The sequence below is a fragment of the Pan paniscus genome, chromosome 3 (genome assembly GCF_029289425.2).
Source record: "Pan paniscus chromosome 3, NHGRI_mPanPan1-v2.0_pri, whole genome shotgun sequence".
Taxonomy (NCBI): domain Eukaryota; kingdom Metazoa; phylum Chordata; class Mammalia; order Primates; family Hominidae; genus Pan; species Pan paniscus.
Window position 1 is genome coordinate 142,696,752 of NC_073252.2, and position 24,281 is coordinate 142,721,032.

The 24,281-nt window shown below is 36.4% G+C and overlaps 1 protein-coding gene across 3 annotated transcripts in view; it reads right to left on the reverse strand.

The window, feature by feature from the left end:
• ANAPC10 (anaphase promoting complex subunit 10) overlaps window positions 1-24,281 on the reverse strand; it is a 458,050-nt gene that overhangs the window by 176,165 nt on the left and 257,604 nt on the right. The window contains exon 6 of one of the 3 annotated variants that reach the window (XR_010112041.1): window positions 11,045-12,871. The exons of 1 other annotated variant lie outside the window; for it this stretch is intronic. The gene's annotated coding sequence lies outside the window, so the exon portion shown is untranslated. Of the gene's footprint in view, window positions 1-11,044; window positions 12,872-24,281 lie in introns of those variants that run through there. One more of the 3 variants, XR_008625237.2, reaches the window with a different exon arrangement.

Here is a 24,281-nt window from a genome sequence, read left to right on the forward strand (position 1 = left end):
AGGAGATGGGTGGAATGTGAAGACATGAATGCAGTGATTAAAGAGGCAATGAAAATTGCTTATTTCTGCCTAACAAATGACTTGTCAGCTACAGAAACCAACTCCACTCAACTCTGCACCTTTTTGTATTTTGACACAAAGTTCCATCTTTCCTTACCACTGGAATTTTTGGCTCTTTTGGGCTTCCTTCCTACACGTATTTCATGACTCAGAGAGCATGCTAAAATACAGATAGAGATTTCTTGGTTCAGGAAACCAAGCCAAGTTCATTTGCTTCTTGATGCATGTCACCAGGCCATCGGGTCTTTTAAAGAAATTTTTTAAATACAACTTTCTCTAGGCTCCTGATCTTTCAGACCCATGGCAATCTGGGGCCTGTTTCCTATTCCCCACATGCACTTTCAGCTGTGGTATTTTTCCAATCAATTTCCAGATGTTGTTGCTTATTCATTTTATTTTCAGCACATTTTATCCTTTCCTGAACTCCCACATAATCTTCTTCCATGCCACCCTTCCTTCCCATACCCACCCCAACGAGGCAAATTCCTAAACTCTGCTGCAATTACACCAAATTTAATTGGCTCTTTCATGCCCCAGCTGACTGTGTCCTGACTCTGAAGACGAAAGAGATGATTGGACTTCAGGAAGAGCCTTTTCAGAATGAACTCCCAGCTGATGGCCAGATGCTGTTGAGGTCTGGGCTGCCTATTGTGTAAAGTCTCTGTAGGGAAAAAAAAACATTCACTGGGGCCCTGAAGTACAAACCGCAGTTTGTTTTAGAATCATTTTTTTAATGTCTTTGTGCAAATGTCAAACCAGTAAGCCAGAAATGTTGTTTAAATTGTTATTGTACAATATAAAAATTGCAAAGAGGTCTTGCCTTTCTCTAGTACTTCACGCTTTTGGCAGTATTTGGAAATGAGCTCTTCCACAAAGGATTGATTTTTAAGACAATTGAAACATCTTTAAGACAACTGAAACATCTTTAAAAATTGAAAATCTGTAACCATTTTTACATAAATCTTTCTAGTATGCATTACACTTTAGAGTGTGCTGATCATAAGCTAATGTTTTCTTAATGATTCAGAACCAACGTTAAGAATACAAGCAGCCATGCCATAAGATCTATATTTGTCTGCTTTTCCTCACATCCATGTTTCCCAACCTTGGCATTATTGATATCTTGGGTCAGATAATCCTTTGTTGTGGGAGTATGGCCTGTACAATGTAGGACGTTTAGCAGCATCCCTGGTCTCTACCTACTAGGTGCCAATAGCACCATCCCTTCAGTGGTGACAACCAATAACATTTTAAGGGTGAGAAGGTATACCATCACATGTTCTCAACATTGTATTCTAGGCCCTAGTCAGTGCAATAAGAAAGAAAAAGGAAAAGGAAAAGTATAATTATTGAAAAATAGGAAAAAACACATTATCCTTATTTGCAAATAACATGACTATATACATGGAAAATTCAAAATAATCTGCAAAATGTTGTAATTAATAAAAGTGAATTTAGAGGGTAATTAGTAACAAAATGGACATAGAAAAACAAATTCTGTTTGGGAGGATGAGGCAGGGAGATCACCTGAGGTCAGGAGTTGAAGACCAGCCTGCCCAACAGGGTGAAACCCCATCACTACTAAAAATACAAAAAATTAGCCAGGCATGGTGGTGCACACCTGTAGTCCCAGCTACTAGGGAGGCTGAGGTAGCAGGATTGATTGAAACTGGGAGGCAGAGGTTGCAGTGAGCCAAGATCGCACCACTGCACTCCAGCCTGGGCAACAGAGTGAGACCCTATGTCTTTAAAAAAATAATAAATTGTGTTTCTATGACTTTAAAAATATTGGAAAATAAAATTTAAAAAATACTACATACAGTCTCATTAAGAAAATCAAATAATTAGAAATGAATCTAATGAAAGATGCATATGAGCAAAAACTACAAAATATTAAAGAGAAATTACCTAAATAAATCAAGAGACACAACATGTACTCAAGATTACTAAGGTTTCTTGCCAGCAATGGTGGTTCACACCTATAATCTCAGCATTTTGGGAGGCCAAAGTGGAAGAATTACTTGAGGCCAGAAGTTTGAGACCAGCCTGGGTAACACAGTAAGACACCATCTCTGCTGAGTGTGGTAGTGCCCGTCTGTAGTCCTAGCTAGTTGAGAGGCTGAGGCAGAAAGAAAAAAATTTTTTTTCAATTATCTCAAAATTTATCTGCAGATTCAATGAAATCCAAAACCAAATCCCAGCAAAGATTTTTTTAATTGAAACATAAATCTAAATGTATATGAAAATTAAAAGGACTTAGAAAGACAATCTTGGCCAAGCATGGTGGCTCACGCCTATAATCCCAGCACTTTGGGAAGCCGAGGCGGGCAGATCACCGTTTGAGACCAGCCTGACCAACATGGTGAAACCCATCTCTACTAAAAATGCAAAAATTAGCTGGGCATGGTGGTACATGTCTGTAATTCCAGCTACTTGGGAGGCTGAGACAGAAGAATCACCTAAACCCAGGAGGTGGAGGTTGCAGTGAGCCAAGATTGTGCCACTGCACTCCAACCTGGGTGACGGAGTAAGACTCCATCTCAAAAAAAAAAAAAGAAAAAAAAAATCTTGAAGTACAATAAATTTGTAGGAATAATACTGTGGGGTTGCAAGACCTATTATAAAGCTACAGTAATTAAGACAGTGTCATATTGGACCAATAGAATAGAAAAAAGTATTATATATATTTTTTGAACTTTTAGGTTCAGCAGTATATGTGCAGGTTTGTTATATGGGTAAATTGCCTGTCACAGGGGTTTGGTGTACAGATGATTTCATCACCCAGGTGATAAGCATGGTACCTGACAGGTAGTTGTGAGATCCTCACCCTCCTCTCGCTCTCCACCCTCAAGTAGGCTCTGGTGCCTATTGTTTCCTTCTCTGTGTCCATGTGTACTCAATGTTTAGCTCCTACTTATAAGTAAGAACTATGGGGACTGTGGTGGGGAGGGGGGAGTGGGGAGGGATAGCATTGGGAGATATACCTAACGCTAGATGACGAGTTAGTGGGTGCAGCGCACCAGCATGGCACATGTATACATATGTAACTAACCTGCACAATGTGCACATGTACCCTAAAACTTAAAGTATAATAAAAAAAAAAAAGAAAGATTAAAAAAAAAAAAAAGAATATGTGGTATTTGGTTTTCTGTTCCTGTGTTAGTTTGCTTGGAATAATGGCTCCCAGCTCCATCCATGCTGCTGCAAAAGACATAATCTCATTCTTTTTATGGCTGCATAGTATTCCATGGTGTATATGTACCACATTTTCTTTATCCAGTCTACCATTGATGGGCGTTTAGGTTGATTTCATGTCTTTGCTATTGTGAATAGTGCTACAATGAACGTACACATATATGTGTCTTTGTGGCAGAACAATCTATATTCCTTTTAGTATATATCCAATAATGAAATTGCTGAATTGAATAGTTCTTTTTTAAGTTCTTTGAGAAATCACCAGACTGCTTTCCACAGTGGCTGAACTAATTTACATCCCCACCAGCAGTGTGCAAGCATTCCCTTTTTCCCACAGTCTCACCACTATTTGTGAGTTTTTGACTTTTTTTTTTTATACTTTAAGTTTTAGGGTACATGTGGACAATGTGCAGGTTAGTTACATATGTATACATGTGCCATGCTGGTGTGCTGCACCCATTAACTCGTCATTTAGCATTAGGTATATCTCCTAATGCTATCCCTCCCCCCTCCCCCCACCCCACAACAGTCCCCAGAGTGTGATGTTCCCCTTCCTGTGTCCATGTGTTCTCATTGTTCAATTCCCATCTATGAGTGAGAACATGCGGTGTTTGGTTTTTTGTCCTTGAGATAGTTTACTGAGAATGATGATTTCCAGTTTCATCCATGTCCCTACAAACGACATGAACTCATCATTTTTTATGGCTGCATAGTATTCCATGGTGTATATGTGCCACATTTTCTTAATCCAGTCTATCATTGTTGGACATTTGGGTTGGTTCCAAGTCTTTGCTATTGTGAATAGTGCCGCAATAAACATACATGTGCATGTGTCTTTATAGCAGGATGATTTATAGTCCTTTGGGTATATACCCAGTAATGGCATGGCTGGGTCAAATGGTATTTCTAGTTCTAGATCCCTGAGGAATCGCCACACTGACTTCCACAATGGTTGAACTAGTTTACAGTCCCACCAACAGTGTAAAAGTGTTCCTATTTCTCCACATCCTCTCCAGCACCTGTTGTTTCCTGACTTTTTAATGATTGCCATTCTAACTGGTGTGAGATGGTATCTCATTGTGGTTTTGATTTGCATTTCTCTGATGGCCAGTGATGATGAGCATTTCTTCATGTGTCTTTTGGCTGCATAAATGTCTTCTTTTGAATGTCTTCTTTTGTTCATATCCTTTGCCCACTTTTTGATGGGGTTGTTTGCTTTTTTCTTGTAAATTTGTTTGAGTTCATTGTAGATTCTGGATATTAGCCCTTTGCCAGATGAGTAGGTTGCGAAAATTTTCTCCCATTTTGTAGGTTGCCTGTTCACTCTGATGGTAGTTTCTTTTGCTGTGCAGAAGCTCTTTAGTTTAATTAGATCCCATTTGTCAATTTTGGCTTTTGTTGCCATTGCTTTTGGTGTTTTAGACATGAAGTCCTTGCCCATGCCTATGTCCTGAATGGTAATGCCTAGGTTTTCTTCTAGGGTGTTTATGGTTTTAGGTCTAACGGTTAAGTCTTTAATCCATCTTGAATTAATTTTTGTATAACGTGTAAGGAAGGGATCCAGTTTCAGCTTTCTACATACGGCTGGCCAGTTTTCCCAGCACCATTTATTAAATAGGGAATCCTTTCCCCATTGCTTGTTTTCCTCAGGTTTGTCAAAGATCAGATAGTTGTAGATATGCGGCGTTATTTCTGAGGGCTCTGTTCTGTTCCATTGATCTATATCTCTGTTTTGGTACCAAGAATCAATATCGTGTAAATGGCCATACTGCCCAAGGTAATTTATAGATTCAATGCCATCCCCATCAAGCTACCAATGACTTTCTTCACAGAATTGGAAAAAACTACTTTAAAGTTCATATGGAACCAAAAAAGAGCCCGCATTGCCAAGTCAATCCTAAGCCAAAAGAACAAAGCTGGAGGCATCACGCTACCTGACTTCAAACTATACTACAAGGCTACAGTAACCAAAACAGCATGGTGCTGGTACCAAAACAGAGTTTTTGACTTTTTAATGATAATCATTCTGATTGGTGTGAGACGGTATCTCATTGTGGTTTTGATTTTTATTTCTCTAATGATTAGTGATGTTGAACATTTCTTCATATGCTTGTTGGCTGCATGTATGTCTTCTTTTGAAAAGTGTTTGTTTATGTCCTTTGTCCACTTTTTAATGGGGTTGTTTGTTTTCTGTTGGCTAATTTGTTCTTTATAAAAGTTCTTTATAGATTCTGGATATTAAACCTTTGTCAGATGAGTATCATATTTAGATGCATTTTATACTGTCGAATGATTGAAAGAAAAGTTGCTACTAAAATTCTGTGGGGAGAAAGATGATAATTTTAGTAAATGATGCCATAACAATTGGATTTCTATATGGAAAAAAATGAATCTTGATGCCTACATCATCCCATACATAAAAATTTAATTTGAGTTTATCATACACATAAATATAAATGGTAAAACCATAAAAAATCTTTTGAAAAAGTACAGGAGAATATCTTCATTGCTAATGCAAAAAGTACTAAATGTAAATTTAAAAATGTTAAATTAGATTAATTAATCTTAAGAATTTCTCTTCATCACCATAAGATATACTAAGAGAGTCAAAAAACAGGCCACAGAGTGAGAGAAGATACTGACAACACTATATTCAGCAAAGGAATATGTACATAATATATTTTTAAAAAACAATTTTAAGTTGGATAGAAGACATGCCCAGAATTGTTATAAAAGAAGATATACAAATGGCCAATAATATATGAGAAGGAATGCAAAATCATTACTCCTCAGGGATAGCAAATTTAAACCACAGATACCATCACACACCCAGCAGAATGGCTAAAATTGAAATGGTTGGCAATATCAAGTGTTAACAAGAATGTGAAGCAACGGGATTGCTGGTGAAAGTGTAAATTGGTACAACCTGTTTGGAAAACTATTTGGCAGTACCTCATAAAGCTAAATATCTACCCACTTCATTGCCCAGCAATTACACTTCTAAGTACATATTTAAGAGAAATAAATACATATTTACTTTAAAAAGACATAAGAACATGAACAAGAATGATCACACCCATTTTATTCATGATAACAAAAGACTAGAAATAACTGTACATCAAAAAGATCATGAATAAATAACAGTGTAAAACTTTATAGTGTATTGCTGTATGGGGAATACTCACACAGCAATAAAAAAGAATAAACTACTGCAGTGGTAAACATTTAACGACTGCCTCTCCAGCGAGGGAAAAAGTCCTGATTGGTAGCATTTCCTGATTTTTGTGGCATAAATACTCCCACCATGGCCATTTTCAAGTTACCCACATGAAGTCACAGAAGGCAGCATTGCAAAAAAATGTGCACAACTGCAAGCTGTGTGAGCCAGCTTCAGCACACTGCTGCATTACTAATACATGCAACAATATTGAGGAATCTCTCACACCCTACGCTGAGCAAAATAAGTCAGAAAGTAAAGAGTGTCCAAATATTGCTTTTATATTAATTAGAATAAGAAAAAATATTTGATGATGATAGAAGTCAGAAAAGAGGTTACTATGGAGAATTGGTCTTGATAGGAAAGCAGGACAAAAAATCTTCCTAGGATACTAGAAATATTTTATATCTAACTTTACTCAGTGATTACACACAATATATATCTCATATCTCCATAGATTTACATAAAAATTCATCATGCTAAACGACGAGTTAATGGGTGCAGCACACCAACATGGCACACGTACACATATGTAACAAACCTGCACGTTGTGCACATGTACCCTAAAACTTAAAGTATAATAATAATAAAATATAATAAAATAAAGAAAAAGTAAAAAATAAGATAAAAAAATAAAAAAATTCATCAAGCTGTAAACATAAAAGTAGTGTGCTTTATATGCTTTACTGTATATATGTAATATATGAATTTTTAAATTTTCAAGTAGGATAATGTTGAGTAAATGTAGCTAATTAAACACACATTTTTTTGGTTCATTTTGAAATCTGATTAAAGGAACAGAACTTTTTTAAGGCAAAGACCCATCAGAATGGGGCAAATAGGAGAGGAGACTACAAAATATTTGAAGCTAGAAAAACACGGGACAAGAGAAAATTACTAGTCTGAGAAAACTAAATGCTAAGCTACCAGTGGAGAAGGCCAATACCAACATAGTTTACACCACAGATTCTCCAAGAAATTCAGAAATCAATGCAGAAATTATCATTAAAGACAAAAGCAGAGGAATGGTGCTAAAACAAGGAAGGTTGGTTGATAGCTTCCAGATGCGAAAAAAAACAAGTCAAATATTAAAATTCAGGAATTAGAACGCCCTCTGAGTTTTCATAAGCAACACTGGAATCTGGAAGACAATAGAAAAATATTTTCTCAAAATTATTAAGAAGATTTACAACCTAGACATATTTATCCAAAGAAGTTATCAATCAAGTGTGAAGATAGACTAAAGAATATTTTAGACATGCAAGAACTCGTAAATTTTTCTCTCACAAATCCTTTCTCTGGAAGTTATTAGAGATTATATTCTACCAAACTGAAAGAGTAAACTCAGATGGAGGATTCTGGCAACAGGAAATCCAGAGTCAAAGGGAATCCTAAACCGATGGTAGCAGTGATCCTAGAATGATCTCTCTTAATAGTAATATGGAGTAACCTGCCCATATTAGAAACTGTAAAAGGCTTAGAGAAATTTCTTCAAAAGGATGAAGTTGATAGAGTACCTAATATGTCTCAACATCTGAAGATGTTCACTTAGCAGTTTTGAAGCCGGTCATGTTATTCCTAGAAAGTCAAGTAAATGACATCCTCTGCCCCTTCCCCGCCCAAAAGAGAGATATTGACTTCAGGGAACATGAATATTTGTCATAGGTTGCTTCATAGCATTTTTAAAAATTATAATAACAAAAGCAATAAATATCTATAAAACTCTACTGAGAAATTATATTGAGGATAGAAAGTGTGTGCATATGTATTTGGCATAGGGAGAGAAAAGATAATCAAACCCTCATCCTCCATGAAGGAAGTTGAATAGATAATGCCTAAACTGAGAATCCAGAAGTAGCAATACAGCATGCTATTCAGATATATAAAAATTGAATGAAAGAAATAGCTAAAAAAATTAGTTTTTTGTGAATAGTAGGAATGTGAGACTGGAGGCAGGATCCAGCTATTATTTTCCTATAACAAGCTGTGGAGAATCATTTGATTCTTTATACTACATAAATGTATAATTTTGATATACATGGTTTTTAAAAAGTAGAAAAGTTTGAAAAACTAATGTTCAGATGAAGACTATAAGAGGCAGATATTGGCCAGGTGCAGTGGTTCATGCCTGTATTCCCAGCACTTTGGGAGGCTGAGGCAGGCAAATCACCTGAGGTCAGGAGTTCAAGACCAGCCTGGCCAACATGGTCAAACCCCGTCTCTACAAAAATACAAAAATTAGTCAGGCATGATGGCAAGTGCCTGTAATCCCAGCTACTCAGGAGGCTGAGGCAGGAGAATTGCTTGAAACCGGGAGGCAGAAGTTGTAGCGAGCTGAGATCGCGCCATTGCACTCCAGGCTGGGCAACAGAGCAAAATTCCATCTCAAAAAAAAATAAAATAAAATAAAAAAGAGTCAGATATTTAAAAATTAGAGATCTTGGAAATTAGATATATAATTATTGACTTTTTAAAAAAACTCTATAAATGCCCACACATAGACAACTGGTTTTCAACAAAGGTATAAAGGTGATTGAGTGGACAAAAGACAGGACTTCTGACAAATGATGGTGGGCCAAGTCAACATTCATATTTACAAAAAATGAATTTTTGATCTATACCTTTCACCATATGCAAAAATTAAGTCAGTCATGATGGATCACAGACCTAAAGGTAAAACCTAAAAAGAAAGAGTCTACATGACTTTGGATCAGGTAAATATTTTGTATATATGACAGTCCAAGCACAATTCATAAATAAATAAATTGATAAATTGGGTTTCATCACAATTTAAAATTTCTACCCTCTGAACAACACTGTGAAGAGTATGAAAAAAACAAGCCAGAGGCTAGAAGAAAATATTTACAAAACATATGACTAAGAAGGTACTTGAATCCAGAATATATAAAGAACTCCCAAAACTCAATTATAGGAAAACAAATGACACAACAATAAAAAAGGGGTAAAATATTTGAACAAACAACCCAAGAAATACAGGTGGCAAATAAGTACATTTTTAAATGCTCAGTATCTCTAGTCATCAGGGAAATGTAAATTTAAACTACAATAGCATCCCCCTATACACTTATTTAAAGGGTTAAAATTTAAAAGATTGACCTCACCAAGTGTTGGCAAGGATGTGGAGAAACAGGAAATCTCATAAACTACTGGAGAAAATGTAAAATAGTACAACCACTTTGGAAAACAGTTTAGCAGTTCTCTTAAACAGTTAAATACACATCTGTCAAATGATCTAGACATTCCACTTCTATGTATTTATTTAAGAGAAAGGAAAGTATATGTCCATAGAAAGACTTGTGCAGGAATGTCCATGGCAACTTATTTATTTATTTATTTATTTATTTATTTATTTATTTATTGAGACAGAGTCTCGCTCTGTTGCCCAGGTTGGAGTGCAATGGTGATCTTGGCTCACTGGAATCTCTGCCTCCTGGGCTCAGGTGATCACCTTGCTTCAGCCTCCAAAGTAGCTGGGACTACAGGTGAAAGCCACCATGCCTGACTAATTTTTGTTTTTTTTGTAGAGCCGGGGTTTTGCCATAATGCCCAGGCTGGTCTCAAACTCTTGGGCTCAAGCAATCTGCCTGCCTCCACCTCCCAAAGTGCTGGGACTACAGGTGTGAGCTGAGTTGAGGCTCAGCCTCAACTTTATTTTTAATGACCAAAAACTAGGACCAACCCCAATGTCCATCAACAGGTGAATATATACACAAACTATGATGTATCTGTACAACAAAAAATAATCAGCAATAAAAAGGAATGAACTGTTGATACAAACTACAACGTGAATCAACCTCAAAATAATTATGCTGAGAGAAAGAAACTAGACAAAAAGAAGCACTTGCTGTATAATTCCACTTACATAAATTTCTAGAAAAGTAAAGCAAATATAAAATGACAACCAGCACGGTGGCTTATGTAGTAGCCCCCAGCTACTCAGGGGGCTGAGGCAGAAGGATCACTTCAGGCCAGGATGTCAAGACAAGCCTGAGCAACAAAGTGAGACTTCAGCTCTAAAACAAATAAAAAATAAAATCATAATCATTTTTAAACAGACAAAAAGCAGATCAGTGGTTGCCAGGGGATATGAGGTGGAGAGAACAATAGGAAGAAATTCCAAAAGGCACAAGATTTCTCTTAATAGATATGCTCATTATCTTGACTGCGTTGATAGTTTAACAGATGCATATACATTTGCCAAAATGTATCAAATTATCCATTTTAAATATGTACAACATTAAATTATTGTATGTTAATTATACTCCAGCAATGCTATTTTTAAAGTATCAAGGCCATAAGAGACAAGGAAAGATTGAAGAATGGTCACAGTTTGGAGGACAATAAGGAGACATGACAACTAATTGGAATGTGAGATCTTGGACCAAATAAAATCTGTATTTTAGTTTAATAGAGTTGCGCCAGCACTAATTTATTAGTTTATAATTGTATTATATTTTGTACCAGTGCTGATTTCTTAGTTTATAATTGTATTATATTATGTAAGATGTTAACATTAAGAAAAGTTGGTGAAAGTGAGTGGGAACCATTTTCAAAACACTATACACCTTTAATTATTTCAAAATAAAATATATTTTCTAAAAAATCTATAGAAGGGATAACTCCCAATAGGACAAAGTTAAAGAACAATCAAATTAGAAAATATAACTGAGGAATTCTAGCAAATGGAAAAATACATATTTTTTTAATACAGAATTTGAATGACATGGAGAATAGATGCAGAAGTATTAACATTAGTAGTACATTCAAAAGTCTATAGAAACTGTATGAGAAGCAAGAACTTAAGTAACAACAGAAAAAAAAAAAAATTCCCAGAACTTAAGGTTAGCATGAGTCTTCAAATAGAAAAAGCCATCATATTGCTAAACAGGAAAAAAGGCTTTTAAAAGCTATACTTTGAGTCCTGGCACCAAAATTTTAAAACATCAAAAATAAATAGTAAATCTTAAAAGCTACCAGAAAGACAGATGACCTGGAATGGAAGGAGAATCAAATTTATGTTACATATCCCAAAAGTAATATTGGTAACTATACAACGAATGGAGTGATATCTTTAAAGATTTAAATGGAAATAACTTGAAACACAAAGTTGTCTATCCAGACAAGCTATCATTCAACAGTAAGAAAAATATAAAAATATAATCAGATATATAAAAATCCTAATGTATACCAGCTCTAATGTTGCACAACTCCAAGTACATGTACATGATTTTCCCTGGAGTGGTGCAGTGCACAGCCTGTGTAGTGTGTGCAGTAAACCTAATCCATAGATCCTTCTTGAAAGAATTAAATTCAAGGGCAATCACTAGAAGAATAGGATATATTTCAAACAAATATAATAAAAGTGTGGAACAAAGAAAATTTTATTGCTGGAAAAGAAGGGAAGAATAAAACATGTATGAATAAAAAGTATGGTAATAGAAAATAAAAATATCATAAAAAGGTTATGAGAATTACCCTCCCACTGTAAATAACCACAAAACTGAACAAAATATGAAACAACGCTTCTAAGATATTCAACAATAGGCAACATAGTCTTGTGACACTTGAGAAGCAGGAAGCAAACAAGATGAAACCTATAATTTTCCTGGCTTTCTGCCAGGTGGTAGTTTAACACAGCTCAAGAAGGGGATTATATGTTCTCTTTATTTTCTCCTGAGGTGAGAAGAGATTGGAATTCAGGGAGGTCAAAATGACTAGAATTTATGCAGCAGAATTCCAGAGACGGTGAAACTGTAAAACAACAGCTCTACATTCTGCAAAGGAATCTTCTGGAGTGTTTGGAAGAGTATACTAACCTACACATCCATGAAATAAAACTCCTTGAGACTGAGAGCAGGAAATCAGTAGGCCGAACTATTCCCAGAATGAGTCTAGGAATAGTTCACAAATCAGAGTACAGAAACTTCATAATATGCAGAACATTTGGAAGAGACCTCGGAAAGGTTAGACGTCAGTAGTGGGGCTAACCTAGGACTAAAGACTGCTCTAAATCCACCTGAGCAAAATCTGAAAGAACCAAAAGGGCTTGGCAAAACAAACTACAACACTCTTTAAAGGAATCAAATGAAATCAGGTACTCAACAATATAAAATTTACCGTGTGGAATCTAATTTAAAAATGAGCAAGCATGCAAAGAAGCTGTTATGAACTGAAAGTTTATGCCTCCCCCAAATTCACATGTTGAAACCCACTTATGTGATGGTATTAGGAGGTGGGGCCTTTGGGAGGTAATTAGGTTTAGAAGAGGTCGTGAGAGTAGAGTCTTCATGATGAGATTAGTGTCCTTGTAAGAAGAGAAACAGACCAGTGCTCACTCACTCTTTCCACCATGTGAAGATACAGCAAGAAGGCAGCCATCTGCAAACCAAAAAGACACCATGCACCTTAATCCTGAACTTTACAGAAATAAATGTTTGTTATTTAAGCCACCCAGTCTATGAGGTATTTTGTTATAGCAACCTGAGCAGACTACAAAACAAACAGAAAAATGTTACATATAAGCAAAAGAAAAATCAATAGATAGAAAAACAAATGATGCAGATGATGAAATTGTCAATCAAAGTGTATTAATATTATACTGAAAATTTTAAAGAAAAATATCAACACAATGAGAATGAGAGATAAAAATAATACAAGTGGAACTTTCAGATATGAAAAAAAAATACACAGGATAGGATTAACAGAAGAAAAGATTAGTGAACACAAAGCTATAGCAAGAGAAACTATCCAAAATAATACACAAAAGAGATAATTTTTAAAACAATGAATAAGGCCCTAGTGACCTGTGGGACATTATCAAGCACACTAACATACACATAATCATACTCTCAGTAGGAGGGAATGTAAGGGCATGGAAATACAGAAAAACTATTAGAATAACTACTGGATGAAAACTTTCCAAATTTGATCAAAATTATAAACATGAAAGTCCAAGAAGTTTAACAAACCTCAAGCAAAATAACACAAAGATTATTCCTACCAAAGCACATTATAACAATGCTCAAAAACAGTGATAAAGAAAATCTTAAAGCCATAAAAAGAGACATATTACATACAAAAGTACAATGATAGAGGTTGTATCATTTCTGATAAGGCACTTTTTGTCAGAAACTATACAAACTAGAAAACTGAAAAAAAAAAACAATCTAAAATTCTACACCCAGTAAAATATGTTACAAAATGAAGGCAAAATAAAAACTTTTTAGGCAAACAATGGCTTAGGAAATATATCACCAGCAGAACTGCACTAGAACAAAAGACGTTCTTCAAACAGAAAGAAAGTGGTACCTAATAAAAATTTGGAACTACCCAATGGAGTAATCAGCATCAGAAATGGTAAATATGCAGGTAAATATGAAAGAAAATTTTACTGAGTTTTAATTAAAAGATCATTGACTTCGGACAGGCACAGTGGCTCACGCCTGTAATCCCTGCACTTTGGAAAGCCGAGGTGGGCGGATTGCTTGAGGTCAGGAGTTCAAGACCAACCTGACCAATATGGTAAAACCCCATCTCCACTAAAAATACAAAATTTGCCAGGAGTGGTGCTGCATTCCTGTCATCCTAGCTACTTGGGAGGCTGAGGCAGGAGAATCACTTGAACCCAGGAGGCAGATGTTGCAGTGAACTAAGATCACACCATTGCACTCCAGTCTGGGCAACAAGAGTGAAACTTCGTTTCAAAAAAAAAATAAAATAAACCATTGACTTCTTACAGCAAAATAATAACATGAGCTCGACACTATTATCTCCATCTTATAGATGAGAAACTGAAGCACACCTTGGTTAAGTAGCTTTCCCAAGGCCACACAAAGTGATAGAGCTTCTATTTGAACCTAGATGGTCTGAACATTTGGCCCCTACATTATAACATTATACAATAAAAAAACATTATTTTTTCTCTATAGACAGGGTCTCTCTGTCACCTAGGCTGGAGTACATAGTATCATCGTAGCTCACTGCAACCTTGAACTCTTGTGCTCAAGCAATCCTCTTGCATCAATCTCCCAAGTAGCAGGGACTAAAGGCGCACACCACCATACCTGGCTAATTTTTTTTTTTAGTTTTTGTAGAGACAGGGTCTTGCTATGTTTCCCAGGCTGGTCTTGAACTCTGAGTGATCTTCCCATCTCAGCCTCCCAAAGTGTTGGGCTTATAGGTGTGAGCCACCATGACTGGCAAAACATCAAATATTTATAAAATAAAATATTATAGACCCAATTAAATAAGTATGAACTTCATGTATTAAAATAGATGGATCTCAAAATATTGTTAGGCAAAATTAGCAAGTTATACAAAGATACATATAATATGAAACCATTTATGATAAAAACAAAGGCAAACATAAAAATAACATTGTGAATTTCACAAGGGCATATATACCTATGAAAAATATTTTTCAAAATATGAAAATATTCATGCCAAATACAGTAATAATCATTAGTTAGGAGAAGGAAAAGGACCTGAACTTGAGAGTGTTGATCGAAGAAAACTTTAGTTTTATCTGTAATGTCTTAATTTTTAAAAAGTAGAATATATTCATATAATACAGTTATCAAGCTAAAAGTTTGTTATCGATTCTACTGGACCAGTAATATCAATTATATTAATAATAATCAGTGTCAGTAGTATTAATGACAGTATCAACAGTATCAATGACAGTGTCAGCAGCATCAATAACAAACTCTTAGCTTGATAGCCCCAAAAGCGGATCATTTCATCTATTTTAAGTACACAAAGTCATGTGCAAATATGAGAGTTTTATGCATGTTTCTTGGAGGAGCATTTTAAAAGAGAGCACTATTTTTATGAATAAACCTAAAACACAGAAGAGGTTATTGTAACTAGCATTTATATATCACTTCAGAGATAACTATCAATTTGTGAATATATTCTATCACTTTTCCAGATTTATTGCGATATAACTGACAAATTTAAATTGTGTCTATTATAAATTGATGTTTTGATATATGTATGCACTGAGAAATGATTACCACAATCAAGCTAATATATTCATCAACTCACAGTTATCATGTGTGGGTGAAGAACATTTAAGATCTACTCTCTTAGCAATTTTCAAGTATATTATACATTATTATTAACTATACTTATCATGCTACACAATAGATCTCCAGAGTTTATTCTATAAAACTAAAACTTTTAACCTTTAACCATATCTCCCTATCCCCCCTCCCACCCAGCCCAATAACCACCATTCTACTCTCTGCTTCCATGAGTTTGACCTTTTTAGATTCCACCTATAAATGAGATAATGTATCATTTGTTCCTTCATGCCTGGCTTACTTCACTTAACCTAATGTCCTTCAGGTTCATTTGTGTTGCAGCAAATGACAGAATTTCCTTCTTTTTTGAGACTGAATAGTATTTCATTTTGTATATATACTGCATTTTCTTTATCAATTAATCTGTTGATTCTATATCATGGCTATTGTGAATAATGCTGCAATGAACATGAGACTGTGGTTATCTCTTCAACATACTGATTTTATTTCCTTTGGATACATACCCAGAAGTAAGATTGCTAGATTTTATGATAGCCCTATTTTAAATTTTTTGAGGAACCTCCATACTGTTTTCCATTGTGGCTCCAATAATTTATATTCCTACCCTCAGTGCACACAGATTCCCTTTTCTCTACATTACCACAAACACTTGTTGTCTCTAGCCTTTTTGACAATAGCCATCCTAAGATGTCTGAGGTGATATCTCATTGTGTTTTCAATTTGCATTTCCCTGCTGATGAGCATTTTTTTAATATCTGTTGTCCATTCATATGTCTTCTTCTGAGAAATGTCTATTCAGGCTCTACACCCATTTTAAATTGGGTTATTTGCTTTCTTGCTATTGCATTCTTTAAGATCCTTACATATTTTGAATATTAACCCTTTTTCAGATGTATGGTTTTTAAATATTTTCTTTCATTTTGTAGATTGTAGCTTCACTCTTGTTTGATGTGTGTGTGTGTGTGTGTGCATGCGCATGTGTCTATTTGTCTGTTTTGCTGTGCAAAACTTTTTTAGTATGATGGAATTCCATTCTTCTATTTTTGCTTTTGTGTCCTGTGCTTTTGGGGTCATATTCAGAAAGCTATTGCTCAGATCAGTTTCAAGAAGCTTTTCCCATAAAACTGTTAAAAAGTAACCATAGCTAGAGAGGTCCGTTCCAATATGGCCAAATAGGAACAGCTCCAGTCTGTAGCTCCCAGCATGATCGATGCAGAAGACAGTGATTTCTGCATTTCCAACTGAGGTACCTGGTTCATCTCACTATGACTGGTTGGACAGTGGGTGCAGCCCACGGAGGGCGAGCCAAAGCAGGGCAGGGCATCGCCTCACCCAGAAAGCGCAAGGGGTCAGGGAATTTCCCTTTCCTAGCCAAGGGAAGTTGTGACAGACTGTACCTGGAAAATTGGGACACTCCCACCCAAATACTGCACTTTTCCAATGGTCTTATCAAATGGCACAGCAGGAGATTATATGCCGCACCTGGCTCAGTGGGTCCCATGCCCATGGACCCTTGCTCACTACTAGTGCAGCAGTCTGAAAATGACCTGCAAGACAGCAGCCTGGCAGGGGGAAAGGCAACCACCATTACTGAGGCTTGAGTAGGTAAACAAAGCGGCTGGGAAACTCGAACTGGGTGGAGCCCACTGCAGCTCTGCAAGGCCTGCTGCCTCTGTAAACCCCACCTCTGGGGGCAGGGCATAGCTGAACAAAAGGCAGCAGAAACTTCTGCAGACTTAAACATCCCTGTCTGACAGCTCTGAAGAGAGCAATGGGTCTCCTAACATGGTGTTTGAGCTCTGAGAATGAAAAGACTGCCTCCTTATGTGGGTCACTGACTCCCGTGTAGCCTAACTGGGAGACCCCACCCAGTAGAGGCCGACTGACACCTCATACAGGTGGGTACCCCTCTGGGACGAAGCTTCCATAGGAAGGATCAGGCAGCAATATTTGCTGTTCTGCAATATTTGTTGTTCTGCAGCCTCTGCTGGTGACACCCAGGCAAACAGGGTCTGGAGTGGACCTCTAGCAAACTCCAACAGACCTGCAGCTAAGGGACCTGACTCTTAGAAGGAAAACTAACAAACAGAAAAGAATAGCATCAACATCAACAAAAAGGACATCCACACCAAAACCCCATCTGTAGGTCACCAGTATCAAAGACCAAAGGTAGATAAAACCACAAAGATGGGGAGAAACCAGAGCAGAAAAGCTGAAAATTCTAAAAACCAGAACGCTTCTTCTCCTCCAAAGGATCACAGCTCTTCGCCAGCAATGGAACAAAGGTGGACGGAGAATGACTTTGACAAGCTGACAGAAGTAGACTTCAGAAGCTCAGTAATAACAAACTTCTCTGAGGTAAAGGAGGGTGTTCGAACCCATTGCAAGGAAGCTAAAAACCTTGAAAAAAGGTTTGGATGAATGGTTAACTAGAATAACCAGTGTAGAGAAGTCCTTAAATGACCTGATGGAGCTGAAAACCATGACATGAGAATTTCATGACACATGCACAACCTTCAATAGCTGATTAGATCAAGTGGGAAAAAAGGGTACCAGTGATTGAAGATCAAATTAATGAAATAAAGCAAGAAAACAAGATTAGAGAAAAAAGAGTAAAAAGAAACAAAGCCTCCAAGAAATATGGGACTATGTGAAAAGGCCAAATCTACGTCTGATTTATGTACCTGAAAGTGATGGGGAGAATGGAACCAAGTTGGAAAACACGCTTCAGGATATTGTCCAGGAGAACTTCCCCAGTCTAGCAAGGTAGGCCAACCTTCAAATTCAGGAGATACAGAGAACACCACAAAGATACTCCTCAAGAAGAGCAACCCCAAGACACATAATTGCCAGATTCTCCAAGGCTGAAATGAGGAAAAAATGTTAATGGCAGCCAGAGAGAAAGGTTGGGTTACCCACAAAGGGAAGCCCATCAGACTAACAGCAGATCTCTCAGCAGAAACTCTACAAGCCAGAAGAGAGTGGGGGCCAATATTCAACATTCTTAAAGAAAAGAATTTTCAACCCAGAATTTCATATCCAGCAAAACTAAGCTTCATAAGTGAAGGAGAAATAAAATCCTTTACAGACAAGCAAATGCTGAGAGACTTTGTCACCACCAAGCCTGCCTTACAGGAGCTCCTGAAGTAAGCACTAAACATGGAAAGGAACAACCGGTACCAGCCACTGCAAAAACATGCCAAATTGTAAAGACCATCGATGCTAGGAAGAAACTTCATCAACTAACGGGCAAAATAACCAGCTAACATCATAATGACAGGATCAAATTCACACATAACAATATTAACCTTAAATATAAATGGGCTAAATGCTCCAATTAAAAGACACAGACTGGCAAATTGGATAAAGAATCAAGAACCATCAGTGTGCTGTGTTCAGGAGACCCATCTCACATGCAGAGACACACATAGGCTCAAAATAAAGGGATGGAGGAAGATCTACCAAGCAGATGGAAAACAAAAAAAAAAGCAGGGGTTGCAATTCTAGTCTCAGATAAAACAGACTTTAAACCAACAAAGATCAAGAGAGACAAAGAAGGCCATTACATAATGGTAAAGGGATCAATTCAACAAGAAGAGCCTCAGAGACCTACAAAGAGACTTAGACTCCCACACAATAATAATGGGAGACTTTAACACCACACTGTAAATATTAGACAGATCTACGAGACAAAAGATTAACCAGGATATCCAGGACTTGAACTCAGCTCTGCACAAAGCAGACCTAATAGACATCTACAGAACTCTCCACCCCAAATCAACAGAATATACATTCTTCTCAGCACCACATGCACTTATTCCAAAATTGACCACATAGTTGGAAGTAAAGCACTCCTCAGCAAATGTAAAAGAACAGAAATCACAACAAACTGTCTCTCAGACCACAGTGCAATCAAACTAGAACTCAGGATTAAGAAACTCACTCAAAACTGCTCAACTACATGGAAACTGAACAACCTGCTCCTGAATGACTACTGGGTACATAACGAAATGAAGGCAGAAATAAAGATGTTCTTTGAAACCAATGAGAACAAAGACACAACGTACCAGAATCTCTGGGACACATTTAAAGCAATGTGTAGAGAGAAATTTATAGCACTAAATGCCCACAAGAGAAAGCAGGAAAGATCTAAAATCAACACCCTAACATCACAATTAAAAGAACTAGAGAAGCAAGAGCAAACAAATTCAAAAGCTACCAAAAGGCAAGAAATAACTAAGATCAGAGCAGAACTGAAGGAGATAGAGACACAAAAAAAACTTCAAAAAAATCAATGAATCCAGGACCTGGTTTTTTGAAAAGATCAACAAAATTGATAGACTGCTAGCAAGACTAATAAAGAAGAAAAGACAGAAGAATCAAATAGACGCAACAAAATGTGATAAAGACGATGATATCACCACTGATCCCACAGAAATACAAACTACCACCAGAGAATACTATAAACTCCTCTATGCAAATAAACTAGAAAATCTAGAAGAAATGGATAAATTCCTGGACACATGCACCCTCCCAAAACTAAACAAAGAAGAAGTTGAATCTTTGAATAGACCAATAACAGGCTCTGAAATTGAAGCAATAATTAATAGCCTACCGACCAAAAAAAGTCCATGACCAGATGGATTCACAGCCGAATTCTACCAGAGGTACAAAGAGGAGCTGCTGGTACCATTCCTTCTGAAACTATTCCAATCAATAGAAAAAGAGGGAATCCTCCCTAACTCATTTTATGAGGCAAGAATCATCCTGATACCAAAGCCTGGCAGAGACACAACAAGAAAAGAGAATTTTAGACCAATATCCCTGATGAACATCGATGCAAAAATCCTCAATAAAATACTGGCAAACAAAATCCAGCAGCACATCAAAAAGCTTATCCACCATGATCAAGTGGGCTTCATCCCTGGGATGCAAGGCCAGATCCACATATGCAAATCAATAAACATAACCGATCACATAAACAGAACCAAAGACAAAAACCACGATTATCTCAATAGATGCAGAAAAGGCCTTTGACAAAATTCAACAGAACTTCATGCTGAAAACTCTCAATAAACTAGGTACTGATGGAAGGTATCTCAACACAATAAGAGCTGTTTATGACAAACCCACAGCCAATATCATACTGAATGGGCAAAAACTGGAAACATTCCCTTTGACAACTGGCACAAGACAGGATGCATTATCTCACCACTCCTATTCAACATAGTGTTGAAAGCTCTGGCCACGGCAATCAGGCAAGAGAAAGAAATAAAGGGTATTCAATTAGGAAAAGAGGAAGTCAAGTTGTCCCTGTTTGCAGATGACATGACTGTATATTTAGAAAACCCCATTGTCTCAGCCCAAAATTTCCTTAAGCTGATAAGCAACTTCAGCAAAGTCTCAGGATACAAAATCAGTGTGTAAAAATCACAAGCATTCCTATACACCAATAACAGACAAACAGAGAGCCAAATCATGAGTGAACTCCCATTCACAATTGCTACAAAGAGAATAAAATACCTAGGAATCCAACCTACAAGGGATGTGAAGGACCTCTTCAAGGAGAACTACAAACCACTGCTCAACAAAATAAAAGAGGACACAAACAAATGGAAGAACATTCCATGTTCATGAATAGGAAGAATCAATGTCGTGAAAATGGCCATACTGCCCAAGGTAATTTACAGATTCAATGCCATTCCCATCAAGCTACCAATGCCTGTCTACAAAGAATTGGAAAAAACTACTTTGAAGTTCATATGGAACCAAAAAAAGAGCCTGCATTGCCAAGACAATCCTAAGCCAAAAGAACAAAGCTGGAGGCATCACGCTATCTGACTTCAAACTATACTACAAGGCGACAGTAGCCAAAACAGCATGGTACTGATACAAAAACAGATATATAGACCAATGTAACAGAACAGAGGCCTCAGAAATAACACCACACATCTACAGCCATCTGATCTTTGACAAACCTGACAAAAACAAGAAATGGGGAAAGGATTCCCTATTTAATAAATGGTGCTGGGAAAACTGGCTAGCCACATGGAGAAAGCTGAAACTAGATCCCTTCCTTATACCTTATGTAAAAATTAATTCAAAATGGAATAAAGACTTAAATGTTAGACCTAAAACCATAAAATCCCTAGAAGAAAACTTAGGCAATACCATTCAGGACAATAACAAGTCTTTGCATGGGCAAAGACTTTATGAATAAAACACCAAAAACAATGACAAAAAAAGCCAAAAATAGACAAATGGGATCTAATTAAACTGAGGAGCTTCTGCACAGAAAAAGAAACTACCATCAGAGTAGAACAGGCATCCTACAGAATGGGAGAAAATTTTTGCAATCTACCCATCTGACAAAGGGCTAATATCCAGAATCTACAAAGAACTTAAGCAAATTTACAAGAAAAAAAAACCCCATCAAAAAGTGGGCAAATGATATGAACAGACACTTCTCAAAAGAAGACATTTATGCAGCCAACAGACACATGAAAAAATGCTCATCATCACTGGTCATCAGAGAAATGCAAATCAAAACCACAATAAGATACCATCTCACACCAGTTAGAATGGCGATCATTTAAAAAGTCAGGAAACAGATGCTGGAGAGGACATGGAGAAATAGGAACACTTTTACATTGTTGGTGGAAGTGTAAACTAGCTCAACCATTGTGGAAGACAGTGTGGCAATTCCTCAAGGATCTGGAACCAGAAATACCATTTGACCCAGCAATCCCATTATTGGGTATATACTCAAAGGATTATAAATCATTCTACTATAAAGACACATGCACAAGTATGTTTCTTGTGGCACTATTCACAAAAGCAAAAACTTGGAACCAACCCAAATGTCCATCAATGATAGACTGCAAAAAGAAAATGTGGCATTAGGAGATATACCCAATATTAAATGATGAGTTAATGGGTGTAGCACACCAACATGGCACATGTATACATATGTAACTAACCTGCACATTGTGCACATGTATCCTAAAACTTAGAGTATAATAAAAAAAAAAGAAAATGTGGCACATATACACCATGGAATACTATGCAGCCATAAAAAAGGATGAGTTCATGTCCTTTGCGGGGACATGGATGAAGATGGAAACCATCATTCTGAGCAAACTATCATAAGGACAGAAAACAAAACACCACATGTTCTCACTCATAGGTGGGAATTGAACAATGAGAACACTGGGACACAGGGTAGGGAACATCACACTTGGGGGCCTGTCGTGGGGTGGGGGATAGGGGGAGGGGCACATTAGGATAAATACCTAATGTAAATGACGAGTTAATGGGTGCAGCAAACCAACATGGCACATGTATACCTAGGTAACAAACCTGCAAGTTGTGCATATGTACTCTAGAACTTAAAGTATAATTAAAAAATAAATAAATAACGATAGCTACAATCATTTGTTGAGAGATACAGGTTACAAAAAGATGTAAATTGTGACATGAAAAACATTAATATAAGTGGGGGAAGCAAAAATGTAGAGTTTTTGTAAGCAAAGGTAAGTGGTTATCAGCTTAAAATAGTCTGTTATAACTATAAGATGTTTCATGCAAGCCTAGTGATAACCACAAAGCAAAAACCTATAGTAGATACACAAAATATAAAAATAAGTATTCAAAACACATCACCATAGAAGATCATCACCATCAAACCATGAAGAAAAACAGTAAGAAAGGAAAAAATGAACAAAAGATCTTAAAACAACCAGAAAAACAACCAGAAAGATCTATAAAACAACCAGAAAAAGAATAACAAAGTGGCAGTAGTATATAGTATATGCTTACCTATAAATAATTACTTTAAATGTAAATGGATTATATTCTTCAATCAGAAGCTGTAGAGTGGCTGAATAGATTTTTTAGAGACCAAGGCCAAACAATATGCTGCCTACAAGAAAATCACTCCACCTTTATGGACACAAATAGACTAAAAGTGAAGAGATGGAAAAGGATATTCTACTAAATGGAAACCAAAAGAGATCAGGAGTAGCTATACTTAGACAAAATATTCTTAAGTCAAAAACTATAAAAAGAAGCAAAGAAGGTTATTATATAATGATAAAGGGGTCAATTCATCAAAACGACATAAGAATTATAAATATATACACCCAATATCAGAGCACCTACATATATAAGGCAAATATTAAATGATCTGAGGGGAGAGAGAGACTACAATACAATAATAGTAGGGTACCTCAATACTTTACTTTCACTATGGACAGATCATTCAGACAGATAATAAGAAAACTTTGGACTTGAACTACACTTTAAACCAAATGAACCTAACGGACATATATAGAACATTCCATCCAAAAGCAACATAATACACATTCTTCTCACATTCACAAAAAATATTCTTCAGGATAATTTGTTAGGTCATAAAACAAATCTTAACAAATGTAATAAGATTTAAATCATATGAAGTATCTTCTTTCACCACAATGGTATAAAACTAGAGATCAATAGCATAAACAATCTCAAAAATGTAAAAATATGTAGAAATTTAAAAACATGATCAGGAATAACCAATGAATCAAATGAGAAATTAAAAGGTAAATTTCAGAATATCCTCACACAAACAAAAATAAAAACACAACATCTCAAAACTTCTGGGATGCAGCCAAAGCAGTTTTAAAAGGTAAGTTTATAGCAAAAGCACTTACATCAAAAAAGAAGATCTCAAATAAACAACCCACGTTATATGTTATAGA